At 37.9% G+C, this 25,878-nt stretch overlaps 1 protein-coding gene, 1 long non-coding RNA gene and 1 pseudogene across 11 annotated transcripts in view; 1 reads left to right on the forward strand and 2 right to left on the reverse strand.

Moving 5' to 3' along the window:
• Positions 1-25,878, forward strand: part of ADGRG2 (adhesion G protein-coupled receptor G2) — a 178,896-nt gene that overhangs the window by 40,121 nt on the left and 112,897 nt on the right. For 6 of the 10 annotated variants that reach the window (XM_072614195.1, XM_072614201.1, XM_072614204.1 and 3 more), the window contains exon 2: positions 16,382-16,432. The exons of 1 other annotated variant lie outside the window; for it this stretch is intronic. The gene's annotated coding sequence lies outside the window, so the exon portion shown is untranslated. Of the gene's footprint in view, positions 1-6,048; positions 6,126-16,381; positions 16,433-20,460; positions 20,665-25,878 lie in introns of all 10 variants that reach the window. 3 more of the 10 variants (XM_072614198.1, XM_072614196.1, XM_072614197.1) reach the window with 3 other exon arrangements.
• LOC140506724 (uncharacterized) overlaps positions 1-25,878 on the reverse strand; it is a 92,455-nt gene that overhangs the window by 13,261 nt on the left and 53,316 nt on the right. The gene's annotated exons all lie outside the window — the stretch shown is intronic.
• Positions 4,996-6,375, reverse strand: LOC140506723 (kinetochore protein Nuf2 pseudogene; annotated as a pseudogene).

Raw genomic sequence — 25,878 nt, forward strand, 5'->3', positions numbered from 1 at the left:
CTGTCTGCCAGGTCTTCCAGAAAAAAAACACTAAAAGACTGTGCACAGGGTTATTTTAAAAGAATAATATTGCTGCTGTTGTGAAGTCAGAGACTGGGGAAGCTGCCAAACTTCACAGTGTTACAAGACTTTCCACCATTGGAGTGGTCCATATTATATCTTCTGCCACTATCTCCACTGATCCAGACTTTAAAAATAACTTAGAAACTCAATTTCCTGTTGGTGTCAATTAGAAAGTCCTAAAATGCTAGAAAAAGCAGCTCCTACTTTTGATCCTTCAAGGAGGAGCAGGGTGATGAGAAAAGCAGGAAGAGGCCATCCTAGCAGGATGTGACTATCTAAATACTATCTAAATATCTAAATAAATCTCCAGATTTTGGAGAATGAGCTCAGAATGGTTCTGAAGCCCACTTTCTCAAGGGTAGGGAATAGTAATTGACTCAAGGTAAGGCTATAGAGTTGACCAAGTCTTTCCATCTCACCATCCTTTGTTTTCATCTTTTCTCTCCATTTTCAGGCAGAACATAACCCAGTTATCAGAACCATATAGAGTTGGTCTCCTTCAAATACCAGAAGGACCAAGGCATCAAAAGGATGTTGTCCATCTCAGGTGTCTCAGAGTTCTGTGAGGCTCAGACCCTTCATTTAGTGAGTGGCCTTCAATGTGTCTTTAAACTTGAAGAACTTCAGACCCCCATATCCTGTAGCATATTTTAGACCTTCAGTGACTTAAATTCTTTGCAGCAGGGAAATGACCTGGATCTCCAGAATTCAGGCATGCTGGAAAAATACAAATAAGTCAGTTGAAGTCCACTCCACCTGTGAGCTATGATTAGTGGAGCAGCAAGGAAGGGAGGGAGGAAGTGCAGAGGAGGGAATGGTAGAGGCTTAAGGGAAAGGAGAGACAATAGGTTGAAATTCACATTCAGGGTACTTGAAACTTCTACTTCATCCCTTCACTTCCCCCACTGGAAGCAGATACCCTAGTGGGTGGCTAGGTGGCACAGTGGAGCCTAGAGCTCAGGACCTGGAGTCATGAAGTACTGGGTTCAAATCTAGTTTCAGACGTTTACGAGCAGTCACTTACTGTTTGCCTCAGTATCCTCATCTATAAAATAAGATGGAGAAGGAAATGGCAAACTAGTCCAGTACCATTGCCAAGAAAACCCCAAATGATGTCATCAAGAGTCAGTCATGACGGAAAATGACTGAGCAACAAAACAAGAACAACCCTAGAGGTATATTAACCAATGTCAAACACTCCCTTGATGCTGGAGAACTAATCCTGGCACTCTATCCACTGCTTAACTGGTGTACCTCATCACATTGCATGGCCCTTCAAGTATAGTGACAATTCAATAAAGCATTTTGCAAACAGTAGAGTGGAACATAAATGAGAGTTATTATTGAATAAGTCAGTACATCTGTCTACTCAGTGATATCAGTACTTTGACTTTATGGTGGAACAAAAACGACACTGGATTGTATATTCAGAGGACCTGGATTCAAATCTCAGTTCTGCTTGTATAATCTTGAGAAAATAGTAATTAGCATTAATATAGCATTTTAAGGTTTGCAATGAGCATTATAAATGTTATTTTAGCTTCACAACAACTGGATATGGATACTTTTATTCCCATTTTTGTATATGAACAAACTGAGTCAGGCAGAAGCTAAGTGACTTATCTCAGAGCACATAGCTACTAAGTGTCTGTGGCTGGATTTGAATTCAGATATTCCTGATGCCAAGACCTTATAATCATTTCATTCCAGTAACATTTCCTTTCATTATTACAAATGGAAAATGAAAACAAATTTAGTTAACTGGATGAAAGGGCCAAAGTTCATTGCTCCTCAAATATGAATAGAGTTACATTTCATTAGAAAATATCGGTCATACAATCAATTAGAAAATGAGTTTGGAGACTTATTTGAAACAAAGAGATTTATCTCAATTTTTCCTGGTAAATTTTTTTCACTGGTAGAAAATGCTTTTCCCTCCCATTTAACTTTTAATAACTAGATTTGCTAAAAAATCTCAGGCCCAGACCCAACTCCCCTATTTGAACTATAAGTCAAAAATGTAAGGATTCTAAAACTATGTTGCCACATAAATCTTTGTTGAAGGAATTAAGATATTTGTGTCTTCCTTTGTTGCTGATGCAAGCACTTATTTCTAGCCTGTGATAAGTTTCATGAGAACCTTCTTTTAGAAAGTTTATTTCTTCCCTACTGAGGGAGTTTTCTAAACTGAAGCCTTCTGGTTTGCTGTCTATGAGTCATTTGGATTAGGTTCCTGAATCATTTGAGCTTTGGCTCCCTCCCTAGAACTTTCAACAGAGTAGGTCAACAATATAGTGCAGCCTAGAGACATTTTGGAAAGCCTAAAGACAGTTAAGAAATGGATTGTGATAGGGAAGCAGAGAGAATGAAGGAGACTAGAAGGGATAGGATGAATAAAAGAACCAAAATCTCAGAATCAGGAAAGATTTTTTAAAAATCCACCCCACTTTCTTGCTTTTATTCAGTAAGGAATTATATAACAACAATAGTAATAACAGAGCAGCTGGGTGGAACAGTGGATACAGTGCTGGGGCTGAAAACAGAAAGATTCATCTTCCTAAATTCAAATCTAACATTTGATTTACATTTACAAACTGTGTGATCTGGGCAAGTCATTTAACTCTGTTTGCCTCAGTTTCTTCATCTGTAAAATGAGCTGGAGAAGGAAATGACAAACCACTCTAGTATCTTTAACAAGAAAATCCCAAATGGGGTCATGAAGAGTCAGACATAGCTGAAAATGACTGAACAACAACAAAATACCTTGGATATCAGAGATGTTTGAAGCAAAGATTATTTTCTCCCGGACAGCCTTGTTAACCTAGTCGTAATAACATTATTCATGCAAATCTTCAATAAAAATGATCTATTTTATGTTTTGTATATTTTTGCATTGCATATGTGTGTATATATGGGCAGCTAGGTGGTACAGTGGATAGGGCACCAGTACAGGAGTCAGGAGGACCTGAGTTCAGATCTCACCTCAGACACTTGACACTCACTAGCTGTGTGACCTCAGGCAAGTCACTTAACCCCAATTGTCTCATCCTGGGTCATCTCCAGTCATCCTGAGGAATATCAGGTCACTGGATTCAGATGGTTCTGGAGGAGAGGTGAGGCTGGTGACCTGCACAGCCCTCACTCAAAACAAAGTCAAGTGCAAGTCATGTCATCATTTCTGTGATGGCATGGTCTTCTTCAGCAAAGAAAGATGAACACACATATGTGTGTATATATTCACACACACACACACACACACACACACACATATATATATATATATATATATATATATATATATAAAATACCTTTATCCCTTTGTTCATTAAGAGCCCATCATCTATCCATGACTGTGAAGGGTATATATTATGTCTCCTAATTTTTTGTAGTATCCAGAAAGCATTTATTAAGCATCTACTATGTGCCAGACACTGATAATACAAATTGAAAGAATGAAATAATCCACAGTCTTCAAGGAATAGCATTCTAATGGTATGATCTTTAATGTTTAGTTTATGTATCCATTTGAATTTATTGTAGTATATGATATCAGATGTTGGTATAAACCTAATTTCCGTCAGACTACTTTTCAGTTTTCCCCAAAATTTTTGTCAAATAGAGAATAGTTTCCTAATGAATAGCTGGGGCAGCCAGTGGGGCAGTGAATGGAGTGCTGGGCCTGGAGTCAGGAAAACTCATCTTCCTGAGTTCAAATCTGACCTTAGGCACTTAGTAACTGTGCAACTCTGTGCAAGTCTCTTAACTTTGTTTGCCTCAATTTCATCATCTATAAAATGAGCTGGAGCAGCAAATGGCAAACCACTTCAGTATCTTTAATGGAGTCACAAAGTTGAACATGACTCAAAAGTGACTGAACAACAACAAAATTTGTAATTGGAGGTTTATTAAATACTGAGTTATTGAGGTCAAGAATTTATGATTCATTCTGGTGTGGTCTGTTCCACTGTTCTACTTTTTGGGGTTTTTTTTAACCAATACCAAATGGTTTTGATGCTTACTAGTTTATACTTTGAGGTCTAGAATTTCTATTCTCCTCTAATTCCTGCATTTTTCATTAATTCTCATTATATTCTTGATCTTTTGTTCCTTCAAATGAATTTTATTATTATTTTGCTTAGCTTTGTAAAGTGTTCCCTTGGTAGTTTCACTGGTATAGCTCTAAATCTGTAAATTAATATTAATACAATTGTCATTTTTGATATATTCTTTCCTTGCTTTCTCATTTACATTTTAACATTAGGACTACATTTGATTCATTAAAAAATTTGATAGAGAGTTTTCTTTCTCAATTTTTGGAAAAATTTCTATAGTACAGTTATCACATATTCATTAAAAGTTTGAGAGAATTCTAAAAATCCATCTGGACCCACAGATTTTGTTTTGCTTTTCCCCTTTTAGTAGTACAATTTCCTTTTCTGACATGATATTATTTAAGTTCTTTATTTGATATTCTGCTAATTTGAATATTTCATGTTTTTGGAGATAATCCTGCTTCTTTTAAGTTCTCAGTTGTATTGGCATATAACTGCCTATGGCATATCCTAATAGATTTTTTTCAATTCTCTGCTATGATATCCCCTTTCTTCATATTTCATTTGGTGAATTTCATTTTTCTCCCTCTTTTTTTAAAATCAGATTGGCTCTTAGATTTATCAGTTTTCCTAGTGTTTTCTCTTTTTTTCTGAGGAAAATTACTTTATTGACAAGTGATTTCTTTAAAAGGAGTATTAAAGCATATTATTTTAGAAGATCATTCTGTGTCAAAACACGTTTTAATTTCCATCCAGAGAGCCTCAGTCTACCATCCTAGCACTCAGACAGTCTCACTGGGTTAGTCCCTCTCTCAAAACTATGAACCTTCACCTGTTCATTTAAATTCTGAACCAACAAAACAAGGCGATTTGATGCAGTCTAAATGATAAACTCTCTCTTCAGTTCAGCAGCTTTTTCGCCAATTCTAGCTTTGCCCTCCTCGGGTGCCCTTTCCGTAGCTTCATGGTATTTCTCCATAGTACTTTTCAAGGTGAGGGAGGTTTCCTGGAACTTCAGCTTCTCACTTTCAGTGACATCTTGGAGCCGCTGTATTTCACATCTGACTTTTGGGGCCTCACATTTCATTGCTGTCACCTGTTCACAAATAGTTCCTCTCTTCTCCTGAAGTTTATTACATTCCTCAAGTACTAAGTGTTCATATTGTTTGACATCCTCATCTTTCTTATTTATCTTCAGCTGGGTTTTGACAAGCTTCTCTTTCTCCACAATGACTTGTCTTTTCAACAAGGCTTCCTTGGTCTCCAGTTCCTTTAATTTTTTCTGAGCACTTTCAATCTGGTCCTCCAGGTACTGGTTCTCTTTAGAGATCCTCATTAATTTGTCTGAGCTCTCTGCAAGTTCTTGCATTTTTTTTTGATATAATTGTAGCTCCATCTGGAATGAAGGCATAACCTCAATTGCCTCTCGATAGGCTTCACATTTCTCAGTCACTTCAATCTTTGCAGTTCTGAGTTTCTGCGCTGTTTCTTTCATTTTCTCAATATCATTCTTTAATTTCTCTGGAGAGTCCACAATTTTTGTTTTCAAAATCTCCTGTTCTTTCAAAGTAACTAGTGACAATTTTAATTCATTCAGATGTTTAGTGGTCTTAGAAATGTCTAACTTCTTCTGGGAAATTCCTTCTTGTATTGTTACTGTTTTTTGATGAAACCCATTTAATGTTTGCTGCAGCTCATGGATGTCCTCTAAGAGTTGCTTGTATTCAGCTTGCTCTTCAAGTGGGACAGAGGCAAGCTGCTCCAGTTTTATCAATGCCTCCTGTTGCGCTACTTGCAGCTGCTCCATCTTGTCCATGGAAGATTTATGTTCCTGTAAATATTTCATGTATGTTTCTTGACATGATTCTCTGAAGTGAATGAAGTTGATGATGACACTTAAAAATTAACATGTACGTTTTCCTTTTGGGTACAGAATATCAGCAAACTTGAAATCATTCACCAGGCAAATGCGAAGAAAAGGTTCCATATGAGTAAACAAGTTACATAATGGTAAGAAGCCTTCCATTAACTGTGCGTACATGACTTCAGCATTCACTGGCATCATGTGAAAAGTGTACAGTGGAATCCCATATACAATTTGTAAGGTTCACACAAAAATCTTGTGCATGACTTCAGGCTTTGGATTTGGAAAAATATCATTCTTGGAAAGGTCTTGGCCATCAGCTCCTGTCAGGATCGAATTCTGGACATGAGTCACAATCTCAGCTGGAGTCAGTCTGGGAAAAGACAGGGTTTCCATGCTGGGGCCCTCCTTCCAGTCTTGGCAGAAGAATTTGAAGTTAACAGTTATTCCCAGTCAGGGATCCTGAATACCAACACTCTGGGTCCTGCTTGAATATATTTGACACAACAGTTCTTTAAACCAAAGATTCGGCACCTTGGGTTGTCTCTTAAGGAGCCAAATTGTTTGTAACGCTCCTGTTGACAAGAAGGCCAGAATCTCAGCTAGGCAGAGTCTGTGTTGGATTAAAACTGAACACCTTCATGGAGCTGAGATGGAACTTATATACAGAAAGTCTGTGGGGTGTTTTCAAAGAATCATCTTTTAGTTTTATCAGTTCTATAACGTTTTTCTTTCCAGTTTATCTATTCTCTAGTTTTCAATTTGAGTTTATTTGTTGTCTTTCTAACTTGCAAAAATCTATTTTCTGTTCGTTAATCCTTTCCTTTTCTATTTTGCTAATATATGTTTTGTTGTTATTCAGACATTTTAGTCATGTCTGACTCCCCATGATCCCATGGTTTTCTTGGCAAAAATATTGGAATGATTAGCCATTTCCTTCTCTTGCTCATTTTGCAAATGAGGAACTGAGGCAAACAGGAGTAAGTGACTTGCCCACAGTCACACAGCTAGTATATGTCTGAGATCAGATTTGAAGATGTCTTCCTGACTCCAGATCCAGCACTCTATCCATTGTGCCACTAGCTACCCTACGTATGTTCTTAGAGATAGAATTTTTCCTCTGAAGACTGCTTTGGTGCATTCTGAAATTCTGGCATTTTGTCTTATTATTATCATTGTATCTTCGTTGTTTCTACTATCTGTTCTTTGAGCCCCTCATTGTCTAGGATTTCATAATTAAGTCTCGGTTAAGTTCTATGCTTTTGCTTATTCTACATTTATTGGTTATTATTTCTATTATGTTGTGATCTACAAAATATATGTTTAGTATCTCATATTTTTATATTTATCAATTTTACCAAGTTTCCAAGCTCACTTTGAACTCTAATCTGGTCTTCCAGAATTCTGGTGTTATCAATAAGCATAGGCAGCCAGTTTTCTATTCCTTCATCAAAACCACTGATTAAGTAACTTTAAAGAATAGTATGAGTACTAAATCCTTTGGAATACCACTCTGTTCCTTCAGGTTGGCTATGGATTATCAGAGAAATAACGTGTATTTTATGTGCATTCTTTGAGGTGTGAGAAAGAAGACAACAGAGGTCTGTGTCTTTAGACACACAACGTAGTAGTCTAGCACCCTCTGGATTTTTCCTTATTAGTCAGAAGCAGACTCAGAATACCAGTTTCTTTCATTTCTTCCTGTTTCTTGAATAATGAACTTATCATTAAGGCAAATCTATAAGGAAAAGTAAGGGGTCACACATTTTCAAATGCCTACTATTGTGCCAGGCACTGTGCTAAGCACCTTACAAATGCGATCTTATTTGATCCTCCCAACAATTCTGAGACAGAAGAATGGGAAAGGAATAATACAATTTATATAAGCACTTGTGACAAGCATTGTGCTAAATATTCTTAAAATATCTCACTTGATCCTTACGGCAACCCTACAAGACAGATACCATTACATTCCCATTTTACAGTTCAGGAAACTGAGGCAAACAGAAGTTAAATGACTTACCCAGAGTCACCCAGTTAGAATCTGAAGTCAATTTTGAACTCAGGGCTTCCTTTCTATACTCACTTTACCATTGAAAAAACTTAGGTAAACAGAGGTTTAAGTGACTTCCTGAGAGTCAAACAGCTAGTAGGTATCTGAGGCCGAGTTTGAATTGTCTTCTTTGACTCCAGGCCCAGTACTCTATCCGCTGTACCACTCTGTTGCCTTTACTCTAAACTGTAATAGCTTAAACTGCACTAAGACTTTTGGGACACCGTGTGTGTGTTCAGTCAAGCAAGGGAAAAATGTTTTTTCTTATTCCACAAAATTCAGTTTCTGTTTCCATTAGCCATTTTTATTTTGTCTGTTTGAACATGTTTCTTTTTCCATGACTAATTGAAATGATTTTCCATAGATAGCCGAATCAGCTAGCTTCTTAGCTCTGACCATAAGAAGATTTTTCCCTCCAAATGTTATTATAAGTAGGAAATGCTCACTTTCCTAGATGTTAAATGAAATAAACTCCAACGTCAGCCTATCAATGATTTGACCCTCTCTATGACTATCATAATTCTATCCAATTGTTAATCCCCATTCGTTGCATGTTGAACACTATGTCATATGTTTATTATTTCATTACAGAATAGAACAATGTAGTTGGCCTGCATTTTTGTCTCCTTTGACACGTGTTTAATCATATTTTTCCCCAGAGTTGTGTGCTTCAGTTTGCTTTACTGAGGATTATGCCTTTTCTTCAACTTGCAAAATATATCAAAACTCTCCAATTCACATTACTTTCAATTGCTTATCGGACTAGTTCACTGAGTCCTGGCTTTTCTTTATAATTCATCCCACACTTACATGTGAGAAAGCATTTATTAACCCCAAGGAATTGTCAGGTTCATATATACTTTACAGTTTGTGCCCTATTCTCAGGTATCTTGGGATTAGAGCATAACACTAGTTATTTTTAAGCTTAAAAAGACAACAAATTCTCCATGTATTCATCTGTGTTGTTGTTGCTGAAACTCCTCCCTATTAATATGTCAGTATGGCCAAATTATACTGAAAAATCCAGTGAACTTAGAATCAGATGTCCTGGCTTCTTTTCTTAACTCTATTATAAACTCTCTGAAATCTGGGGCAACTATTTTATTTAAACCTAACAGAAAGTTAGTTTTCTTGTTAGCAAATGGAAGGAGGAATTAGATTTTAGGGTTTTATTTCTCAAATCAGGGGATATCATGGTGCCTTGTGACTTTACAAGCCATTTAGTTGAACACCTCTCCCCATCCATCTAATGAAGAATCTATTCTAAAATATTCCTGACAAGTGGTTGTATAGTCTCTGTTTGGACATTTCCAGTCATAGGAACTATGTTGTAATAGTTAACATCTTATGAGGCAACCCATTTCATTTTTTAATAGCTATAACCAATAGAAAAGTATACTTTATATTAAATTAAAACCTGCCTCCTAGTAACATCTATTCATTGACCCTCACTTTTAGGATTTAGGATTGGAAAGATCTTTTGAGACATCTAGTAAGCACTTTACAAATAGTACCTCATTTTATCCTGAGAGGGAGGGACTAGTTTCATTCTCATTTTGCAGATGAGGAAAGTGAGGCAAAAGTTAAGTATTTTACCCCAAGGTCACATAGCTAGGAAGTGCCTGAGGCTAGATATAAACTCAGTTCTTCCTGACTCCAAGTCCCATGCTGTGTTTACTGTTCCTTCTAGCTGCCTAGTCCAACCTTTTATTGAACAAATGAGGAAACTGAAGCCCAATGTCTTCTTTAAAAGCTCATATTTCTGTTGTTCAATCATGTCTAACTCTTCATGACCCCATCCAGGATTTCTTTGGCAAAGATACTAAAGCAGTTTAACATTTCTTTCTCCTACTTATTTTACAGATGAGGAAATTGAGGCAAATAAGGTTGTGACTTGCCCAGATCACACAGGTAGCAAGTGTCTGAGGTCAGATTTGAACTGGGTTCTTCCTGCTTCTAAACCCAGCACTCTATCTGCTGCACCACCTGGGTACCCTTGAAACTTCCTAGTATAAATCCAGACATGGGGAACCTTCAGCCTTGAGGTCACATGAGGTCCTCTAGGTCCTCAGATGTGGCCCTTTGACTAAATATAACCTTCATACGACAAATCCCCTTAATAAAAGTATTTGTTTTGTAAAACTTGGAACTCAGTCAAAAGGACCAAGAAGGCCACATATGGCCTTGAGGCCCCAAGTTTTAAGGACATGACAGTCCTTAAAAGAATAACTTTTTTTAAAAAGGTACAATTTCCCCCTTAATTTTTCTCTTTCCTGGCCAAATATCCTTAGTTTCATATAATGTGTTTCTAGAGCACCAGGCTGTACTGATTCCTTCTGTCTGGAGTCACCCTGGTTTGTTCCTATCTTTATTAAAATATAATGGCAAGCACTGGGAACAGTATCCCAGGAGCGGCCTGACCAGGGAGGAGTACAATGAGAACCATAAACTCCCTTGCTCTGAATATTATACTTATTCTTATATTGCATTTATAATGTATTCAACTAAAAAGAAAATGTGATTTGCCCAGACTCACACAAGTAGCAAATGTCAGAGATGAGATAGTATAATGTTTCATTTTTAAAATTCAACTTTATTTTATTTTCAGGTTTTCATGTTTTCCTTTCACCTTTCCTTCCCCACTCCCACTGAGAAAACAAGAAAAACAAAATTCCTATAAATACATATTATCAAGCAAAATCAATTTCTGCATTGACTATATCCATATATACATACATATGTAACACACATACATACATATATGTATATATAAACACACATACATATATAACACACATACATACATATATGTATATATAAACACACATACATATATAACACATACATACATATATGTATATATAAACACACATATATAACACACATACATACATATATGTATATATAAACACACATACATATATATGTGTATATACATATATACATATATACATTTTTGTTGGTTGGTTCTTGCCTTCATTCTCAAAGAGGACCCAAATGACATCACTATGCTAGACTCAAGTTACGGTGTGTCCAACTGTGCCTAATCAGACAAGCCCACAGGTCAGGCACAAATAGTCCATATGACCATTTAGGGTGAATTCTCTAAATTTGCTTATTTTGCATTTCTTTTGAGCAACTTCAATTCTACTTTGCTCATAGAACACAGCACCTTCTCTGATGTGAGCACACCATACTGAGCAACCCTGTGCCAGTGTCTCCCATGTCACACAATCAAATCCAAAGTTCTTGAGAGAGACCTTGAGAGTGTCTTTGCATCGCTTCTTCTGACCATTCACGTGAATGCTTGTCCTGTGTGAGTTCTCCATAAAATAGTCTTTTTGGCAAGCATGCATTTTGCATTTGAACAATGTGGCCAGACCATAGGAGTTGCGCTCTCTGAAGTAGAGTTTGCATGCTTGGCAGTTTTGTTTGAGAAAGGACCTCAGTGTCTGGTATCTTATCCTGCCAAGTGATCTTCAGAATCTTTCTAAAACTATTCAAATGGAAGTGATTCAGTTTCCTGGCATGAAACTGGTAAACTGTCCAGGTTTCACAGGCATACAACAGTGAGGCCACAATAAAGGCTCTGTAGACCTTCAGTTTGGTAGTCGATCTAATACCTCTTTTCTCCCATACTTTCCTTTGGAGTCTCCTAAACACTGAGCTAGCTCTAGCCAATGTATGCATCAACCTCGTTATCAATATGTACATCCCTGGAAAGTACACTACCAAGGTAAGTGAATTTATCCACAGCATTCAAAATTTCTCCATTTGCCGTAACTGACAGTTCCTCATATGGATGGTATGGTGTTGGCTGCTGGAGCACCTGTGTTATTTTGGTGTTAATTGTTTAGGCCAAAATTAGCACAAGCAGGAGAGAATTGATCCATGCTTTGTTGCATCTCAACTTCAGAGGCTGCATTGAGTGCACAACCATCTGCAAAGAGAAAATCATGCACCAACCTTTCCACCACTTTGGTCTTGGCTTATAGACTTTTCAAGTGAAAGAATTTACCAACTACCTAAGGAGTTGACCTTGATGTCACATTCATCCTCATTGAAGGCGCTTGACAACTTGGCAGGAAACATCATGCTAAAAAGCATGGGAGCAAGCACACAGACTTGTTGCACTCCATTGGTGACTGGGAATGCAGGGGAACATTGTCCATTATCCAGAACCCAGGCAGGCATTCTGTTATGAAACTGAAGTACAATACTGATTAACTTCTCCAAGCTTTAGACATAATTTTCCCTCATGACTGACAGTATCAGACACCTTGGTCAGATCTAAAAACATTGTGTTCAGACCTCTATGATGCTCCTGTATTTTCTCTGTCAGGCAGCAAACACCATATTAACAATCTTTCAGACATTTCTGGAGCCTTACTGACTCTCAGGTAAATGACCATCTTCCAGGTGAAGGATTAGCCTATTAAGGAGGACTCTGGCAAGAATCTTTCTAGCAATGACAGGACAATCTATTTTTTTTTTTACCTTTATAGAGATGGACAATGGAGACATCCTTGAAATCCTGGGGGATAACCTCCTCTTGCTACATAAACTGGAAAATTTCAACCACTTTTGGATGAGCGATGGATTTCTGACCTTGTAAATCTCAGCTGGAAAAGAAGCAGAACCAAGAGCTTTTCCATGCAAAAGGAACCTAATGGCATTCAAAATCACTTCTACAGTTGGAACTTCAGCTAGGGAGGGATTGAGCCAAATGGTCACTGGCTTCAGCATTGATAATGATCTGTTGAGAACCCTATAGAAGTGTTCAGCCCATCTCTCTAGGATCTTGTCCTTATCACTAATCAATGTGGCTCCATCACCACTAAGTAATTGAAATGCACCATAGGTCTCTGACCCATAGACAGCCTTCAGGGCATTTTAGATGGTTAGTATCAGCAGAAAACTGAATTTCATCTCCACGCTTACTGAACAAAGAATCCTGCATCTCTCTAAGCTTTGTTTGTACTTTACTTATAATGGAATTAGATACTGCTTTCTTAGAAATTGATGAGCTATCCTGCTAGTAAACTCTATGGAGTTCTCATTTTTCATTTAGCAGCTTCTGAATTTCCTCATCATTTTCATCAAACCAGTCTCAGTATTTGTGAGTGTTCTGACTCAGATGAGCAAATGCAGTGCTATACACCAAATCTCTGAAAGCTGCCCCTTCCTTTTCTGTTCCACTGTTCCCAACTGTGTGTTAGCTCAACTTTCCTTCCTAGTTAGCAACAAACTGTTCCCTCTCAGAGAAGAGCTCTAATGTGTTGATATTAATTCTTCTGGTAGTCATGTTGCCTTGGGGAATGTCAATTTTATTGAATGAAAATATTTAGCTTGAAGAGGATAAGTCTATGATCAGTCCAGCACTCTGTACCACTCAGATTTCTGCATTGACTATGTATGTGTGTGTGTACATATATGCATATATACACATATACATAGTAAACATATACACATACATTGCATCTCAGCTTCAGAGGCTGCATTGAGTGCACAATCATCTGCAAACAGAAAATCATGTACCAACACTCCCTTCACTTTGGTCTTTGGCCTTTTAAAATGGAAGAATTTACTATCAGTACGGAAATTGACCATGAAGCCTTGTTCATCCTCATTGAGAGCATTTGACCACATAACTGGAAACATGATAAAAAGCATGGGAACAGGCACACAGCCCTGTTTCATTTCATTGGTGACTGGGAAGGTATGAAAGCACTGTCCACTATCCAGTACCCAGATAAATATGTCATTATGAAATTGATGTACAAACTGATGAACTTCTCTGGGTAACCAAAATCTAACATAATTTTCTATAAGCCCTCATGACTAACAGTGTCAAAGGTCTTGGTCAGATCTACAAACGTTGTGTACAGACCACTGTTCTGCTCCTGGCATTTCTCCTGAAGCTGTTGGATCAATTCTCTGCTGCCTGTGCTAATTTGGGCTAATAATTGGGCTAATAATTAACACCAAGAAAACACAGGTGTGCCATCAATCACCACCACACACACCATCCATATGTGGAACCATTGGTTACAGCAAATGGAGAAGTTTTGAATGCTGTGGATAAGCTCGCTTACCATGGTAGTATAGTTTCCAGGGATGAACAAATTGACAATGAGGTTGACACGCACCTAGCTCAGTGTTTGGGAGTCTCCGAAGAAAAGTTTGAGAGAGAAGAGGTATTAGACTAACCACCAAACTGAAGGGCTACAGAGTCATTGTGCTGACCTCATTGTTGTATGCCTGTGAAACATGGACAGTATACCAACACCATGAATCACTTTCATTTGAACTGTCTTAGGAAGATTCTGAAGATCACCTGGCAGGATAAGGTAGCAGACACTGTGGTCCTTGCTCAAACTGAACTGCCAAGCATTCAAACTATGCTTCAGAGAAGCATTCTCTGATGGGCTGGCCACGCTGTTCAAATGCAAAATGTATGCTTGCCAAAAAAGACTATTTTATGGAGAACTCACATGGTGCAAGTGATCACATGGTGGTCAGAAGAGGTCAAGGACATTCTCAAGGTCTCTCTCAAGAACTTTGGATTCCATTGTTTGACATGGGAGACACTGATACACAACCACTCAGCATAGTGTGCCCACATCAGAAAGGCTGCTGTGCTCTATGAGCAAAGCAGAATTGAAACAGCACAAAAGAAATATAGGATGAGCAAATTTGAAGTAACCACCCCAAATGTTCACATGGACCATCTGTGCCCATTCTGTGGTAGAGCATTCCAAGCTTATATTGGTCTGATCAGTCACAGTCATACACATTGAAACTTCACTTTATCATGGTAATGTCATTTTGATCCTCTTCAAGAAAAAAAGACAGCAACCAATGGTATACATACATATACATGTACACATATGCCAAGCCTAGAGGCCTGTATTGGGCTACCCGAGTCTTTCTTACCTCACCTCCCGAGGTCTTCGGCTGGCCACGCCGGATGCACATATGAGAGAAAGGACGTTCCAGAGTCGAACAAGGGTTGAGCTTTATTTCAGGGTCTAGTTACAAGTGCAGGGGGGGTCTTCCTTAGGAGGAAGAGGGGGAGATTTCCTAAGGAGGCTAGGATCTTAAGGGCTTGGAAATAGAAGTACAAGCGGGGAGAGAGGGGGAGGGGAGAGAGGAAAGAAAAGAAGCGGAGCCTACTGTCCTCTTGGCTCCTCACGTGCTAAGAGAGCTTTCAGGCTTCCTCAATCCTACTTAACCTTCAGCCACACAGTTTGCATCTCAATACCGTGCTGTTAGGTAACTAGGTGTGCTCCAATCCGGGACGACCTCGAGGGCAGGGAGACTCCACCCATCACGTATCTCCCGGGGAGAGGCGGAAATACCCGAGCTAGCCGAGCTAGCTCAGTCTGACCTTCTCGAACCCCTGCTGTTCATGGAGGGCCTCATAAGACTCTAAGATTTAGAAGTCCCACTTTTACCCGCCCGAGACCGTCCACACGGAATTGAGCTTCCAATCCCAACACACATACATACACACATATGTACACACATATTTATATATAAACATATATAATGTGCCACAGTCTGCGCTTTGAGTTTATCACGTTTCTATCTGGAAATCAGTGGCATATTTTATCACGAGTCCTTTGGTTAATCATTGTTTTGATGAGAGTTCCTAAGTCTTTCAAAATTGCTTGTCTTTACAATGTTGTTGTTACAGGATAAGTTGTTCTCCTCTACTTTACATCAGTTCACACATGTCTTACTAATTTTTTTTTCTGAAACCACTCCCTCCATCATTTCTTACAGCACAAATATATTTCATCACATTCATATAATATAACTTATTCAGTCATTCTTCCATTGATGGTCACATCCTCAGCTTCCTTTTTTTTTTTTTTTTGCCATCACAAAAAGAGCTTCTATAAATATTTTTGTACTTATGAGTTCTTCTCCTCCTTTCTTTGATCTTTTTGTGTTGGTGGTTTTGCTAGGCCAATCTATGCATAGTTTAATAGTTTGGGGGGTATTGGGATAGAAGTAGGAATTCAAATCTTGCTTCATATGCTTAACAACTATGTAACCTGGGGAAAATGTCTTAGCTTCAGTCTCCTTATACTATATAGATACTGTAGCCATAGTTGACATGCATTCATTCTATTAAAATGTAGATGTTTTTCCAGTACTGCTTGGTTTCTGCTCTGATTCCATGTGGTTGTCAGATCCTCAAAAGAAAAATAGCTATTTATCATCTCTTCGGAAACTCCTCAGAGTGTTTAGTAGATACTTCATATATGAAAGTCTGATTCATTAAAATATTCTAGTTTCTATAATACTACAACTCATTCCTTTTTTCTTTTTCATTTTCAGATTTCCATCAGGTGGAGGTTGTCATATCTTTTCTTCTGAACCCTGTGTTAGGTGAGTTAGGCATTTCTTTTCAGTTATTACACTCATGTAGAAATAGTCCTCTATTCAACATGTAAGAACAGACCTCTAATAAAACTGATAAGATTATAGGGTGTGACACTTTGTTGAAAGGTATGTTTTGTTTGTGGGTTCCTTCTCACACAGAGTTTATATTTGCCAACTAATGTCATGATGAGAAAATATATAACTTCTAATTAGTTCGCATGTAATAGGACACTCCAAGATGACTGGTTGGCTCAGAAGGATTGGACTTTTATCAGAGACGCTTTCCCCTTCTATGATCTAAAGAAGATGGCCAGTAGATTGGCTGAACCTCTTCTTTCACCTGCTGTTCAAAAAATAGTCCATTGTGTAACAAGACAGATGTACTCTGGGGAAGGGACAGTAGAACTGAAAATGGTTACCGTGGGGTAAACACATAGGAGTTGTATGTGCTTACCTATGGCCTGAGAGGACACATTTTGAAAGTGAGCTTTCCCAGCTGAAAAGATGATAGTAACTGGGACACTAAGGGATTTATTGATTCTGCCCTCTGGGGCCAGAGAACAAATCACTTAGCTGTTCTTCAGTTATCCTTCCACCAATCTCTCTGGCATTTCTTCTTACTGGAGGCATTTGAGGGTGGATTTCAGTATTACAACCTCACAGATTTATAGCTGGGAAGTCATGAAGTTCCATTCCCTCATTTTACCCATGAAGAAAATGAAATAGAGAAAAAGGATTTGTCCAAGGTCACACAACTAGTAAATATGACTATTGCGCTTCTATAATGGCTAGAACATTGGACATGGAATCATCAAAACCTGAGTTCAAATCTTGCCCCAGGCACTTACAGTGGGGCAAGTCATTTAATCTCTCATCCTTAGTCTCCTCATCTGTAAAATAGGAGTTATAATAGTACCTACTTCCCAGAGCTTTTGTGAGGATCAAATGAGCTATTTGTTAAGTAATGAGCACCAGTGTCTCATACACAGTAGGTACTTAATCAATGCTTCTTGTTGCTTGCTTGCTTCTTTTTTTTTTCTTTCTTCCTTCCTTCCTACTTCACAGAATTTTGTGAGGCATAAATGCAATAATTTGGTTAAATTGATTTGCAAATTTGAAAGAGTTAGATAAATGATAACTATTGATCCTATTAAAATAGGAAGTAAGGTCATCTCTTGAGAGATGTAAGTATTACATGAGTAAGTATTACAGGAAGTCTGAGGAGTAAGAAGATTTGTAGAAATTGTGATAGTCAATCAAGGAAAGACAAAACAATTGGCATGTAGCACTGAGCTTCCCACTAAGGTTAGATAACATAAATATGTAGGGAATCCCACCAGCATACTGGCATGACCCTCCAGTAACACCAGTAGTACATGAGCAGGGACAGCTATAACTTTCTATAAATAAAATTTACTGGAGTTTGAAGATGGAGAATTGATAACTAACTGCATCAAGTTCATTATCTTTCCTGTCTTGGCTTTTCTGACCTTCCTTATTTGATCATTTCTTTTAAGGAGGAATTCCCTCTTGATTATGAAATTGTAGATGGCACATACAATTCGGTCCTTACCTCAAGTGAACTTCATTTGACTTACTCTCTTTCATTTCTGCCACTTATTGAGATCCTTTGAGATGTTAATCCCATCTACCATCTTGCTTCTGACCTCATCTGCCCACACCTGCCCAGTTATATAGTCTCTTATGTTTGAGTCCAAGAATAGAGTGGTTGTGGAAAGAAGTCAAGGCTCTATTATAATGTTTGTAATTATGCAGAACAGAATGTTATGTTTTGATGCTCAAATTGAATACATAAAGAAAACTCAAAATATAAAAACTAAATTAAAATACTCCCTCAAAAGCATAGCCTCATTTTTTCCCCATACCAACAGAGTTGAGAGCAATTAAACACAGTCCAGAAACCTTTTTGAATTTTTCTTTTGAAACACATTGTAACTTTTTGTTCATCTCACTCATCTTCCTACTTCTATGTTGACTTAGACTGATGTTAAAGTTTGTTTGCTTTTCTGCGAACAAATCAACTCAACTATAGGCTTTGGTGTCCCAAAGTATTAAGGAAAAAGTCTGTGATTAAAAGTCTGCCATTATGCTCAGATACCCTGCACATTGATAACTGAATATATGATGAGTTTAGGTTTAGAAAGTGGATAGAGAAAGAGAGGCAAGATGACAGGGTACAAGTAGCAACCCAGCCAAAGTCTCCCATCATTGCCCTCCAAGTATCTCCCCTCCTAACTCCAAACAACATCAAAGCAATGCTTCAAATCAAATTTTGGAACAGTACAGCCAACAAAAATCCGAATGAAACATTTTTCCAGCCTAAGACAACTTAGGAGGGCAGCAGGCCAGGCTTCCTCTGCCTGATCATAATTCAACAGACAAGTGCAGCTGTCTGACCATCGTTACCATATAGGGCCCAATATCTGGTTTTCAAAGCTTGGGGGAGGGGCTCCCTAGCCTTTTCCCAGAGTCCTCATCTGTCACTCAAACTTTCTTACCTCCCAAAATTCAACTTCAACTCAGAGTATTTATACCTTTTTTAGAACCAAAGGACATCACAACCCTTGAGAACCAGTGCCTCATTAACAAAAGTCTTGGTCCATTAATGGGTGGGGAAGATCTTTAATCACATTAACAATACAAACACATACATATAAATATATATATGTGTGTATATACACTGTTTCTAGTTAAAGAAACACTTGTTTGTGTATTTTACTCCTAGTAAAAACTCTTGATTGATAAAAGCAAGATTCAATCAGGCAGTTGATTATACTAAAACAAAAACATCAAAAGATCTTAATTTTATTTGCCATTAAAAGAGGGCATAAGTATGGATCAAATATGTTGGGATGGTCTCCAAAAAAAGTGGGGAATGAGAAAGAAGTATGCACTGAGATGGTAGAGAGAAGTAGAATGGGAAAAATTTTCTTATATAAAAGAGGCACACAAGGAAGAACTTTTATAGTATAAGGGAAAAAATAAGGGGGTATGGTTGCAATACTTGAACCTCACTCTCATTGGAATTAGTTCAAAAATCGAAGAATATATATGCACACTCAGTTGGGTATAGAAATCAATCTTACCCAATAGGGCAACAAGAAAGGAAGAGGATAAGAGATATGGCAGTGGCAATGATAAAAAGGGAAGGCAGATGAAGGGAGGCACTGATTAGAAGCAAAACAGACTATTGAGGAGGGGCAGGATCAAATGAAAGAAAGAAGGATAAACACAAAAATAGAATGGAAGGAAATTTACAATAATCGTAACTATGAATGAGAACGAGATGAGCTCACCCACAAAACAAAAACAGATAGCAGAATGAATTGGAAACCAGAACTAAACTATATACTCTGTGTATGAGGTATGAAACAGGACACACACAGAGTTATAATAAATGGCTGAAGTAGAATCTATTAGGCTTCAGTGGAAGTAAAAAGAAGCAGAGATAGCAATCATGATCTCAAAAAAAGCAAAAACCAAAAACAGAAAACAGTAAAAAAAAAAAAATATCAGGGAAACTATATTGTTCTAAAACAAAGTAATATTAAAATTTTTACAGCAAGTATCTCTGATAAAGGCCTTATTTCTGAAATATATAGGGAATGGAGTCAAAATCATAAAAATAGAACCATTACCCAATTGATAAATGTTCAAAGGATATGAATAGGCAGTTTTTAAATAATATTTTATTTTTTCCCAATTCCCTGTAAAAACAATTTTTAACATGTTTTTATTTTGAGTTCCAAATTATTTCCCTCCCTCCCTCTGCTATCCCTGAGTTTGTAAGCAATTTGAAATAGGTTATACATACACAATCATTCAAAACATATTTCCACGTTAGTCATGTTGTGAAAGAAAACACAGACCAAAAAGAAAACACTATGAAAAAAACAAAGTGAGGGGGGCGGAGCCAAGATGGCGTAGTAGAAAGACGCACATACACATAGCTCCGAACCCACAACCCATAGAACAACTACAAAGAAGTAACTCACGGCGAATTCTGCACCCAGAGGCCACAGAACATTGGAGCGAGGGAGATTTCTGTTCCGGAGAGACCTGCAAACCTCTCGTAAAAGGTCCTTCGTGCTGCGGACTGGGCGCCGGGACTGGGAGCTGAGTACAGCCCTGCCGTGGCCGCGGCACCGAGAGGAACACATCCGAGCGGGCTTCAGGGACGGGATCTCCAGCGGCCGCACAAGTACCTCCACCCACAGGTGACGGGGGTCTGTGAGAGAGTCCCTTTGGCGGGTCGAGGGGGGAGTGGGGTGCCCCCATGGCTCGGGCCCCCTCAGGAGACAGAAGCTGAGGGGCAGCGGCAGACCAGGGCTCTCCAAGCAGGCAGGAGCCTGGATCCATTGTTGAAGGTCTGTGCATAAACTCCCTGAGGGAACTGAGCCTGAGAGGCGGCCCTGCCCTCACCTGAGCATCTGAATTTAATCTCACACTGAATAGCAGCCCTGCCCCCGCCCAAAGCCCTGAGGCTGGAAGCAGCATTTCAATCTCAGACCCCAAACACTGGCTGGGAGGATCAGGAGGTGAGGTGGGTGTGAGGAAAATATTCAGAGGTCAAGTCACTGGCTGGGAAAATGCCCAGAAAAGGGAAAAGAAATAAGACTATAGAAGGTTACTTTCTTGGGGAACAGGCATTTCCTCCCTTCCTTTCTGATGAGGAAGAACAATGCTTACCATCAGGCAAAGACACAGAAATCAAGGCTTCTGTGTCCCAGCCCACTCAATGGGCTCAGGCCATGGAAGAGCTCAAAAAGAATTTTGAAAATCAAGTTAGAGAGGTGGAGGAAAAGCTGGGAAGAGAAATGAGAGACATGAAGTCAAAGCATGAACAGCAAATCAGCTCCCTGCTAAAGGAGACCCAAAAAAATGTTGAAGAAAATAACACCTTGAAAACTAGCCTAACTCAATTGGCAAAAGAGGTTCAAAAAGCCAATGAGGAGAAGAATGCTTTCAAAAGCAGAATTAGCCAAATGGAAAAGGAGATTCAAAAGCTCACTGAAGAAAATAGTTCTTTCAAAATTAGAATGGCACAGATGGAGGCTAAGGACTCTATGAGAAAGCAAGAAATCACAGAACAAAGCCAGAGGAATGGAAAAATGGAAGATAATGTGAAATATCTCATTGGAAAAACAACTGACCTTGAAAATAGATCCAGGAGAGACAATTTAAAAATTATGGGACTACCTGAAAGCCATGATCAAAAGAAGAGCCTAGACATCATCTTTCATGAAATTATCAATGAAAACTGCCCTGAGATTCTAGAACCAGAGGGCAAAATAAATATTCAAGGAATCCACAGAACACCACATGAAAGAGATCCAAAAAGAGAAACTCCTAGGAACATTGTGGCCAAATTCCAGAACTCCCAGGTGAAAGAGAAAATATTGCAAGCAGCTAGAAAGAAACAATTCAAGTATTGTGGAAATACAATCAGGATAACACAAGATCTAGCAGCTTCTACATTAAGGGATCGAAGGGCATGGAATAGGATATTCCAGAAGTCAAAGGAACTAGGACTAAAACCAAGAATCACCTACCCAGCAAAACTGAGTATAATACTTCAGGGGAAAAATTGGTCTTTCAATGAAATAGAGGATTTTCAAGCATTCTTGATGAAAAGACCAGAGCTGAAAAGAAAATTCGACTTCCAAACACAAGAATGAAGAGAACCATGAAAAGGTGAACAGCAAAGAGAAGTCATAAGGGACTTACTAAAGTTGAACTGTTTACATTCCTACATGGAAAGACAATATTTGTAACTCTTGAAACATTTCAGTATCTGGGTACTGGGTGGGAGTACACACACACACATGCACACACGCACACACACATAGAGACAGAGTGCACAGAGTGAATTGAAGAGGATGGGATCATATCTTAAAAAAAAAAATGAAATCAAGCAGTGAGAGAGAAAGATATTGGGAGGAGAAAGGGAGAATTGAATGGGGCAAATTATCTCTCATAAAAGAGGCAAGCAAAAGACTCATTAGTGGAGGGATAAAGAGGGGAGGTGAGAGAAAAACATGAAGTCTACTCTCATCACATTCCACTAAAGGAAAGAATAAAATGCCTACTCATTTTGGTATGAAAACCTATCTTACAATACAGGAAAGTGGAGGATAAGGGGATAAGCAGAGTGGGGGGGGATGATAGAAGGGAGGGCATGGGGAGGAGAGTGCAATTTGAGGTCAACACTCATGGGGAGGGATAGGATCAAAAGAGAATAGAAGTAATGGGGGACAGGATAGGATGGAGGGAAATATAGTTAGTCCTATACAACACAACTATTATGGAAGTCATTTGCAAAACTACACAGATTTGGCCTATATTGAATTGCTTGCCTTCCAAAGGGAAGGGGTGGAGAGGGAGGGAGCTAAAGAAGTTGGAACTCAAAGTGTTAGGATCAACTGTAATGTTCTTACCACTAGGAAATAAGAAATACAGGTAAAGGGGTATAGAAAGCTATCTGGCCCTACAGGACAAAAGAGAAGACAGAGACAAGGGCAGAGAGGGATGATAGAAGAGAGAGCAGATTGGTCATAGGGGCAATTAGAATGCTTGGCATTTGGGGGGGGAGGGGAGAAAAGGGGAGAAAATTTGTAACCCAAAATTTTGTGAAAATGAATGTTAAAAGCTAAATTAAAAAATAAAAAAAAAATAAAAATAAATAAAAAAAAAAAAAAGAAAAAGAAAAAAACAAAGTGAAAAATAATATGCTTTGTTCTGTGTTCAGACTCTACCAGTTGTTCCTCGTTAGGTGGATAGCATTTTTCATCCTGAGTCCTTTGGAATTGTTTTGGATCATTGTATCATTATGAATAGTTAAGTCATTTACAGTTGGTCATCATACTATATTGTTATTGTTGTATACAATGTTCACTTGGTTCTATTCACTTCACTTTTCATCAGTTCATTTGCCATTTCTTAAAGCACCATAATATTCCATTGCATTCATATATCACAATTTGTTTAGCCATTCACCAAATGATAGACATCCCTCAATTTCCAATTCAGTGCAGCCACTAAAAGAGATTCTCTAAATATTTTTGTACAAATAGATCATTTTCCCTTTTAAAAAAAAATCTCTTTGGGATATAGTATAGACCTAGTAATGTTATTGCTGGATTAATGCGTATGCAAAGTTTTATAACCCTTTGGGCATAGTTCCAAATTGCTCTCCTGAATGGCTGGATCAGTTCATAACTCAACCAATAGTGCATTAGTGTCTCAATTTTCCCACATTCCCTCCAAAATTTATTGTGTTCATATTCTGTCATACTAGTCCATTTGTCTGAGTCTGAGTACCTCAGAGTTGTTTTAATTTGCAATAGTGATTTAGTATATTTTTATGTGACTATAGATAGCTTTGATTTCTTCATCTAAAAATTGCCTATTCATATCCTTTGACCATATATCAATTAAGGAATAACATACATTCTTATAAATTTGACTCAATTCTCTACATATTTGAAAAATGAGACCTTTATCAGAGACACTTGCGAAAAAAAAATCTTTCCAGTTTTCTATTTTCCTTATCATCTTAGGGCAGGTGATCACATGGTGTTCAGAAGAAGGAATACAAGGACACTCTCAAGGTCTTTCTCAAGAACTTTAGATTTGATTGGGGGACATGGGAGACATTGGCACAGGACCACTCAGCATGGCATGCCCACATCAGAAAAGGTGTTGTGCTCTATGAGCAAAGCAGAATTGAAACAACACAAAGGAAATGTAGGATGCACAAATTTGGAGTAACCACCCCAAATGTTTTTGTGGACTATCTGTGCCCAATCTGTGGTGGAGCATTCTGAGCTTGTATTGGTCTGAGCAGCCACAGTTGTACACATTGACACTTCACTTTATCATGCCAACGTCATTTTGGTCCTCTTCAAGAATGAAGGACAACAACCATCATCTTGGTTGTATAGGTTTTGTTTGTGCAAAATCTTTTAAATTTAATGTAACCCAAATTATCCATTTTGCATCTTCTAGTGTTCTCTACTTCTTGTTTGGTCATAAATTATTTCCTTATCTATTTGTCTGACAGGTCAACTATTCTCCCTACTTTGCTTATGGTATAATATACCTGTTTTGACCTTATTTTGGTTTATAGTATAAGTTGCTCATCTATGCCTAGTTTCTACCATATTGTTTTCCAGTTTTCCCAGCAGTTTTTGTCAAATAATGAGCTGATATCCCAAAACCTTAGATCTTTGGGTTTACCAAAGACTAGATTACTATGGTCATTTTCTACTCTGTATTGTGTATGTAACCTATTCCTCTGATTCACCACTCTATTTCTTAGCCAGTAGCAGATTGTTTTTATGATTACCATTTTATAATACAGTTTGAGATCTGGTTAGGTTAGGTCACCTTTCTTCACATTTTTTTTTCATTAATACCTGCTAGTCTTGACCTTTTGTTCTTCTAGATAAATTTTATCTTTTTTCTACCTCTGCAAAATAATTATTTGGTAATTTGATTTGCATGACACTGAATAAGTAAATTAATTCAGGTGGAAATGTCATTTTAATTTTATTGGCTCAGCCTATCTATAAGCAATTGATGTTTTTCCATTTGTTTATATCTGACTTTATTTGTGTGAAAAGGGTTTTTCAATTGTCTTCATATTGTCCCTGGGTTTGTCATGGCAAGTAGACTCATGGGCATTTCATATTGTCAATAGTTATTTAAATGAAATTTCTCTTTCTATCTCTTGCTGCTAGCATTTGTTAGTAATACATAGAAATGCTGATGATTTATATGGGTTTATTTTATATTCTGCAATTTTGCTAAAGGTGTTAATTATTTCAAGTAGTTTTTTTAGTTGATTCCTTAGGAATCTCTAAGTATATCATTTTATCATCTGCAAAGAGTTATAGTTTTGTTTCCTCATTGCCTGTTCTAATTCCTTTAATTTCTTTTTCTATTCTTATTGCCATAAGTAACAGTTTTAGTACAATCCTGGCATCCTTGCTTCACCCCTGATCTTATTGGGAAGGCTTCAAGATTATCCCCATTACAGATAAGGTTCACTGATGTTTTTAGAAAGTACTACTTATGATTTTAAGGAGAGCTCTATTTATCCCTATGTCCTCTAGTGTTTCTTTAAAATAGGAATATGTGTTGTATTTTGTCAAAAGTTTTTTCTGCATCTATTGAGATAATCATATGATTTCTCTTGGTTTTGTTATTGATATGGTTGATTATGCTGATAGTTTTCCTAATATTTAACCAACCCTGCTTTCCTGATATAAATTCTACCAGATCACAGTGTATGATCCTGGTGATATATTGCTGTAATCCGTTGCTAGTATTTTATTTAAAATTTTTGTATCAATGTTCATTAGGGAAATTGATCTATAGTTTTCTTTCTGTTTGGGCTCTTTCTGGTTTAGGTGTCAGCACCGCATTTG

Source organism: Notamacropus eugenii, chromosome 5 (genome assembly GCF_028372415.1).
Source record: "Notamacropus eugenii isolate mMacEug1 chromosome 5, mMacEug1.pri_v2, whole genome shotgun sequence".
Lineage (NCBI taxonomy): Eukaryota > Metazoa > Chordata > Mammalia > Diprotodontia > Macropodidae > Notamacropus > Notamacropus eugenii.